Source organism: Musca vetustissima, unplaced genomic scaffold (genome assembly GCF_032173495.1).
Source record: "Musca vetustissima isolate MV318-11 ecotype Yass unplaced genomic scaffold, APGP_CSIRO_Mvet_v1 utg237999, whole genome shotgun sequence".
NCBI lineage: Eukaryota > Metazoa > Arthropoda > Insecta > Diptera > Muscidae > Musca > Musca vetustissima.
Window position 1 is genome coordinate 54599 of NW_026885459.1, and position 9491 is coordinate 64089.

The following is a 9491-nucleotide window of genomic DNA, read 5'->3' on the forward strand; positions in this document are numbered from 1 at the left end:
TGGGGTCAGGATTTAGTTTAAGAAATTTATACTTATGGGTACTAAATGGTACTACATTTGGTACAATTTGAATTCTAAGTGAACCAATAGAGCTAGAATCATGAAATTTGGAGTCAGGATTACTGTTGAGGTGTAATATTGAGATTTGTAAAAGTTTTAGAAGTTTGCAATGTGTAATGTGTACTAAATTTGGTACAATTTAAATTGTGAGTGAACCGATAGAGTTGGAATCCTGAAACTTGGATTTAGGATTACTATGCGGGTGCAGGTTTGTGGTAAGAAGGAGGTTTTGGAAATTCGTACTACTGTGTACTATATTTAGTACAATTTGAATTGTGGGTGAACCAATAGAGTTGAAATCCTGAAATATGAATTTGGAATCATTGCGTAGGATCGGGGTATGCAGGAAGTTTTGTTTTATGGTTGAGGAATGAACTTATGGAAATAATGTGTGCTAAATGGAACTAAAGGTTCACCCAAATCCAAATTTTACCAAATTTAGTTCCATTTAGCACACATTATTTCCATAAGTTCATTCCTCAACCATAAAACAAAACTTCCTGCATACCCCGATCCCGAGCTCGATTCATGAAATTTGGTACTAAATGGTACTAAAATTCAATTTATGGTCGATATTAATGTGTGAATTTTTTAGTTTTTCTGACATATGCAGTTTTCTGTGAAAATAAAATAACATGTTAACACATGTTTAAATATTTCCCACATTCGCTAACGAAGTATCGGGCATATGCTGGTACTTCATATTTTTGAAACTTTGAATAAATATTGAAAATGCTGGACTTTTCAGTTTTCATATTACATAAATATTCCAAATACCTCAAGTAGTACAAAAATTATGGCACAAAAACCATAGATTTAAATTTTGCATTTTTGAAATTTCAATCTTCTGCATCAGTAGGTGGCGCTATTGTCCGGTCATTAGGGAAAATCAAGATATTGGTAGAAATGAAATACCTTTCAAAGAATATATGATATTTAAAAAAAGTCCAACGGTTATTCAAAGCATAAAGGATCTTATATTTCTATATAGAGTAAATTTTTCTAATAATCGTTCAATGCCCCAATTCAACGGGACATATCGATCCACTCAACATGTAATATCCAGCGAATGGATTGTCCGATTTAACCCAAATATGGTCTCATGTGTATAATTTTCGATGAAGGTTTTCACACACAATGAAAATCCAAAATATCAATTTATAGCAAATGTGTTATATGCGTTTTCAGGATAGACCGCATATAACGCATGAACGAATTTTTCAAGTTTTTGGTAAGCAGGTTTTCTATCCAATAAGAATTTAAATTATAGCATTTGATTGAAAAAGGCCCTCAAACTCTCCAAATTACAGAAATTGTTATTGTTATTATGAGTTTACCTAAAAAGCGGACTAATTGAGATACTTTATAATATAATACAATAAGAAGAAACCAAAATACCAAAAAATTGCCAAAACCCTATTGTTTAATGGTTTGGGAACAAACCATAAAGCATGAATCAATACTGAAAAGTGTCTGCGAAGACTGTTACTATTCAAGCGTTGAGAATAGAAAATTGCTGTTGTTTTTGTTGGAAAATGTGACATTAAAATAATAAAATTAGGAGACAGCCATATACAGGAACTAAGTCAAAATATGGATATGTATTAACATTTTCTGCGACCAACCGTCACAGAGAAATCTACATTGAATTTTACTCTGATCCATAATTTCAATACCTTTGTTGATCTCTGACGAATCACTCCATATTATGATTGAGGGTACGAAAATAATGAATTTCAAATATAGATTTGTTTTTGTGGATAAAATCAGGAGCATTATTTTATCTCTGCCTATAAGGCATAAAAACACGAAATGATAAAAAAGCTGGTGCCTCTATGTTCAATAGCGTGGGAAACTCTGATTCCACTTTTTTATAAACTTAAAAAATATCTAGAATATTATTTCATCAAATTCAAATCCATGAACGTTGTTGGTTTGTAAGCCAAGCGATTAAATATGATTAACAAATGAACAACTTAATCATAATATCCAATGTGACAAACATCAAATATGGAAATGCCGCTGAATTATTTCCCTAAAAATTCCCACAATATTAGAAATTAGAAACCCTCAATCATTACCGAAAAACGCCACAATATTTTGAGGAAAAACATACAGATATGGTAAATATATGGAAATTTATAAAAACCCATAATCTCATGGATATTTCTAAGGATTACAAGAGAAAAAATCCTAAAAAAATCACCGTGAGTAGAGACGGGAAAAGGCAGATTGTTCTTATTAGCAATTCCGGTAACACACTCTCCCCGCACAACCAAACAACCCTCCTCAGGTGATAGAGGCGGCGGTGGCGGCGGTAGTAGCAATCGTTATGTGTGATAACGTGTGGCATACAAAACAAATACTAACTAACCCACAGGCAGGCTTGCAGACAGACATACAGACAAATCGACCATGCTATGTGGCTTCATGATTGTTGTTGACAAAACAAAACAATAGAGGTTGTAGTGAACCAATCACCCAGCCATCGAGCCATCCATACCGTGTCGATCAATATTCATTGATCATTGATTTGCCTGGAACATAAAACACGCACACATACACACACTTAGCCTATGAAAAGGAGTTGGTCAAAACAAAAACACTAAGCTACCCATTGATTGGTGGAAATGTTTATGGCATTTGTCCCGCCAAAGGTTTGTTTTGCCTTGCCAGTGTGACAGCCAATTTGTTGTTAAGAATTCTAAGCGTGAATATCATCGCCTTTTTGTGTTCAGGTAACAATCAATGGCTACTACTTAATAAGGCAAAAAGGGAAATCATAACAAAATAGACAAATTTTCCTACTGGAAAACTCTACTACGGCCTACCGTAATACATGGCCACAGCCCGGGTAATGTGTGGGTGCCATGTGCTTCAACAGGCCATACAATCCAATTGTTGTTTATTTACTCTTTTGCTTACTTATTGGGTGTCAGGAGTACGAGGATGATTATAGGAAATTCACAATGATTTGCATATTTTTCCAAGAATTAAGAAAATTGGAAAAAATTTCTATTTCCATAAGAATAGAATTTGAAAAAATATGATGTGGGAATTTGGAATTTTTTGTTTGAATTAGTCTATTTCAAAAATATCTTATTGTCCATATGAGTGATCACGATTGGAAAATTGAGGTTTTTACATTTTTGGGATTGTGGGAATATTTAGAAAACAATTTAAGAAGAAAAATGTCTAAGTAAAATGGAATGTGACCTTAGAAATCATGTAATGTAATCTAGAACCATTTTTAGGGATAAGTTTATGGCAAAATATGTAACTCCTTAGATAAATAATTTTTAGAGTAGCGAACTGTAATGAGACATGGCCGTCAATCTCTTATAAACATCTAGGCCATTTTCTTAATAAACCGATTATTCGATCCATAACAACAATTTCTTCGAGAACCGCCAAATATGGCAAATATTACTAATACGGTCTTACCTTATATATCCACCACAATATAGAACTATATTGACAAATTTCGGCCATACGGATTTCTGCCCAGTTTTCTAACCTGAAATAAAAAAAAATCTTTTGTAAATATGGATAGGTCAAAATTGGGTCTGCTACATGTGTCTATAGTGACAATTTCAGACATTTGTATTGCATGCGGACTTCTCCTAATATTAAAATAAAGTTAACAACAGATTTACGGAGTGAGCCAATTTTACTCATTTCAAATTTGATAACTTTATATATTTAAGACTTTAATATTAATTTAAAAAATGCATTGGTTTTAGTCCCCGGAGACCTCTTCATTCGGATTATTAAATGTTATATTCATATTTTTGTTAGCCAATTTGACTCATATTTTGATATGAATTAATGCGATTAACTCTTGAAGAATTTTGAAATTTGAGAAATGAGAAAACGACGAGATATTGACAATTTGTGGAAGTGGTATCTAAGGGATTGTATGCATAGGACCTATTTTGGAATCTATCTAGATTTATAATTTTTGAAGTTCTAAACACGTTGGGGAGTAACCAAAGAAGTGGACCGATAGGTTGCATCTATGGATATGATCTAGATTTGGTAAAAATATTACTTTTATTGGAAGTGGTGGTCAAATAGGAAAATTAAAAATAGGGGGAGGTACTACAAGGAGTGGGTTTATAAATACAATTTTCGAATTCAAAGAATGTTTGACAAATGTATTACGATGTGGAGAGTTTTTACAAAATCGGATACTCCGATCGCATTGTAAGATATTTACAAATTTTCAAAATATGGACTCATTGTGGGGGTGGTACCAGAAGGAGTGGACAATAATATCCACTTTTGAGCAGGATATGGTTTTAGTAAAAATATTAGTTTGGATAAAATCGGATTATGCTTTCGAACATTAAAAATGTATTTTTCAGCAACATGATGACCATTTGTAGGGAGTTGCGGAGTGGTCTTATTCAAATATTATCTCGTTGATACTACATTAGATCGATGGAATTCTCAAATATATTTAACGAGTAAATTGAAAAGTTTTACATTTCAGGGTCATTATTAGTTCTATTTACTTATCAAGCAATGAATGAAGACAGTGAAGTTTGATTAAAAGTCCATATTTCTTTTTATGACCGTTGGACCTTGAGTTTCCCACTAGTCAATACTGCCGCAGTTGAAACGATTTTCCAAATTTCGTAAACTTTTAATTCTTAAGCCGATCCTGTCAAATTATTGGTGAAACAGCTCTACTGTTTTAGCACAATGGGATGAGGTGACAGTCATTGCCCGAGTCGAATATGTACCAGGTTTATTTACCAGGAATACAAAATGCCATATTGGTGGAGATGTGTGGTTTAAACGTTCACAATACCGACAAACTTTGACCTCTGTGAACCCGAAATGCCAAATTACAACCACATATATAGAACTAAAATACCGAAAACGGGACAGGAAAATTACTACTTATGGGGGAAATTTGGCGGAAACATTCAATATACCGAAAATTGAGTGGGACAATTAAAAACTATAGAACTTATTGGCCAAAAATATTTTTCACCATTTAAGAACCTGAAATAACAAATTATTGTTACTTTAGTGGGGAAGTTTCCTTTCAAATATAGAAAATGAAAAAGGGTATGGAGGTTATGTCAAAACATGGATTTAAATCGGAAATCTTATGCAAATATATTTTGTTAGATCTCCAAGGACCCAGAATGCCAAATTACAAAAACTTCGGTGGGAAAATCGGCTGCATGTTAAAACATGGTTCTATATTGATAATTTTCCGCATAAATGGAGTTCAGTCTCTTTGATCCCGGTATGTCAAATAACAGCCACTGGAGTGGGAAAATATTATCACTTTCAAAATACCGAAAACTTTGCAGGAACTTTAAATGGACCAATGTCAAAAAATGAACCTGTATTGATATTTTACCCACAATTGTTTTTACCCTCCAAGAACCTGGAATGTCAAATTACAGCTACCTTCGCGAGAAAAAACATCTAGGTTCATGGAAAATACACAACCGGGTTTGACATTTATATGTGTTTTTGCCCTCCAATTCACTTCAATTGGAAAATGCAGCTAAAATCTGGATAGGGCGGAACTGTAATATGAGGTCTAACCAAAATTTGAGCCGATTCATCTAATTTTTAATACCAAGCATCCAAGGAACTAGAAACAACCTGATTGCAAAATTTAAAGGCTACATTTTAAATATTTTGATCAATCGACAGACGGGCATGAGGTGTAGTGATCTCTGTCACTACTAAAATCCTAAAATCCTATCACGCGAAGTAAAGACCTTTATAAAGATTAAATTCCCCAATTATTCCATTTATAAAATGCAGTGTCGTTAAAAAGGATAGGATATATTTTCACACATCACATTACATAAACAACATTCTATAATATCTCTATGAAATCTTCATTTAATTTCAAAAGTATGGAAAATTTTAACTTTTCCAAATTCCAAGCTATTGGATTTAAAAGTCACCAACAAATCCCAGGCTTATTTCATGCTCCCGCATTCAAAATATACATGTTGGGTTATATAGATGTAAATTTTGGAACAATATATCCAAGAACGAAACTAGCTTATAAAAGTTTACATGACTTAATATACTCCTAAAATGAGCCCCTCCTTATCACAAATTATAGACAAACTTACAGGATTCTTGTCAAGTAATAAGATTTTGGGGTGGTGGAAAATTCCTTATGGGTTAAAAAGGTGAAGAAAATTAGAAAAACTTACAAATATCGATTTCTTGTCTTTGGAAACCTTATCTTATGAGTTACATTTTTGTAGAATATTTCGAGGTCAAAAATCTCGTTTTGTGGTTTTTATATTACGATTAAAGAAAATAAGGACGAAGAAGACGAACAAGGATTCACCATAGAAGGAGTAAAAGTTTAATAAATTCCTCAATTAAATTTTACTGAAGACATGGCATCTGGAAAATAACATGCAAAAGCAAATACTAGCCAAAAATTCTTCACAACATATCTTACAAACTTGACGTATATCGATTGGCACTTCTGGGTTCTAAATGTACTCGCCAATAAATTTAAAATTTTTAAATTCAAGCAATTGGATAATATTCGAATCCATAAATCTGGGACCCATATGTCGAACAATAAAATGACCCTTAAAAATCGACTAGACTTAAAACTACACTAAAATAGACTCATCTTTATCACGAAATCTAGGCTCGCTGACCGGATTCTTGTAACCTAATTACATTTTAAAATACCTCGATCATATCTCAAACAAAAAATCAGCTTGTGAACATTTTTTATCACCTTAATAATGTAATCTTAATTTATACATTTTTGCGCATCAAAGTGCCAATAACTACCCTCGTAATGACGATCCGATTGTTTGTCTTTTTGGTCAAATTCACAAAGAGACCATCCATTCAAGTGGGCAGAGGGCATTCAAGGCGAAAACAAAGCAATTCTGTTGCACTGATTACTGATGTTGTTATTGTTGCCGTTGGTTGTCATTGTTATTACTGTGTTTCATCCACACTTACGCATTTAAAACAATATGCATTAATTGTACTCGGAGGCATTGATGGAATTGGAATGGATGGAGTGAAACGGGCAAAAGATAGAGAAGAGCAAAGCAGAGTAGAGATAGATGGATGTATAGATGTTTCAATGATTTTGAGATGGGAATTGAATGGGAAAATCTAGACAGCAACAACAACAAGCCTCAACTACTACCACTATTACACTTTTGGTGAGGAGTACAGAGATTCAATTGAGCGGCAAACATAACATATACTACCTCTCTACATTAGACGCACTTATGCTAGATGTATGGATGGACGTACGTACTTACGTACGCATCAAATGTCCAGTGCGAGGCAACAACAACAACAAAAGATTTGTGCTAGCACACAGCCAGCCTTTGCATACATCCATACATATGGGCCTCATACAACACATAAAACAATGTGTGTAGCATTACTTACTATTCCTATGCACCGCAGCATGGTTAGGCAGTCAGTCAGGCAGACTATACTGGGCAAATTGAATATGAAAACATAATTGTTGTTGTAGGCGTAATGTTGTTGTGGTGCGTAGCAGTGAGTGAGAGGGTGTGTGAGTGTATGTGCCCAGGCTTCTGTGTGCGTATGCTTGTTGTTGTTGCTTGTGTGTAGTGCTGTTGTTGAGCTCGTGGTATAGCAAAAGAAACATGTTGCACATAAGTTGTGTGTGCTGTGCGGCTTGTAGAATCATTTTAGAACGTTGATTTTTTTATTCCGTATCGGGATGTCAATGCAATCAGACGCATAACGGCACTCAGAGTGTATCTCAAAAACAAACAGAAAAAATCAAAACAATATAAAGATATATATTTTTGTGAAACAAAATAAAAACATATATAATTAAATAATTTAACAAAAACACTACGACCAAAATAATAAAATTAAAAGAATTTTATTTAAAAATATACTAACAAACTTCAAAAGTTTTATAAAAGTGCCTTATTATAACACACACAACAACAAAAAAGCGCGGCTTTTTTCGTTTTCTTCTTTGTATTTGCGATAACCAATACCAAGACAATAATTGTCTACAAACAATGCTGCCCACCAAAAGTAACCAATAAACAACATTTTTTTGTTCATATTTGTGTTCTTATCATAATTACCCAAAGTGTAGTTAGTATTTGTGGGTCCGTTCCACAGTGTGCTTGTGTGTTTACAACAAATAATAATACAAATAATCATAATTACAAAAACAATACACGACAATAAAAATAATAATTGTAATTGTTTATAAGAGTAAATGTTATTTAAACGCATTTATTAATTTGGCATTAAAGAGAAAGTTCATTTATGTGATTTCGAAAATGTTTAATGCCACCATTGTTAAAAGCCAAAATATCAATATTTGTATAACAATGACCAGCCATCAGCAGCAACAACAACAAAGTAATAGTGCATAAACAATTAACATTTTGAACGAAACAACAAAAACAAATGAGAAAAAACTAGTGGAAATTATAAAACAATAACAATACAAATTACAACAGTTTTGTTCGAAAACAATTCCAATCATCATTGCCAATTGAACAAAATCTTGGCATTTACAAAACTAATTTGTATTTATAAGTGGATTTAATGTGCAGCCGACCAGTCAACATGTTTGTCTCCGTGGATAATGCAACAAATACATTCTTCTCAGGTAAATATTGGAATGGGATTATTTATGGGGATTTTCGGATTTTTGGGGATTATATTGCCAATTAATTACGAAATTTTGTAAAAAACAACTTACATGAATTAAAAATTATTAAAATAATTGAATTAGATAAGACAAAGAACACAAATAATCTGATGCTCGAGGGATTTTTCTGGATAAAATCTTCTCAAAAATTTACAAAATGTGATATCTTTGACAGAGAATCTGATTTTACACAAATTAAAAATGTTTATAAAACCCCATTCATTGTTGCCAGGTTATATATATACCTGGCAACAAAACTTAAAAAATATGGGAATTTTTGAGGGGAATTTAGTAAAAATTTCGGGGAATTTTTTATATTTTGGAGATTAGGTGGGTTTAAATTAAATATTATTATTGTTGACAGTTAATATATATATATTAGGGGAAAAAATAATAAATTTATTGTTGGAGATAATATGGGTATAAAGAAAATTGGGGGAGGTTAATTGTGGAATTTAAGGGAAAATTGATTAAGGAAAAGTTTTTTACATTAAAACTGGGGATTAAAAACCGCTTAGGGGAAAAATTAAGGTCCTTTAGAGAACAGTTTAATGTACACCAAGTAAAACTTATAATAAAAGGTTTTCTTCATCATTCTCAGCTAAATATAAAATAGGATGGCAATAGGATTACTGAGGGACTGTGGGAATTTTCTGAAGTTTTGGGGGAATTCAACTTTTTGGGAATATATTTGTATGGAGTTTTTAATTAATTTTTAATTTAAAATTTAATTTTATTTATTAAT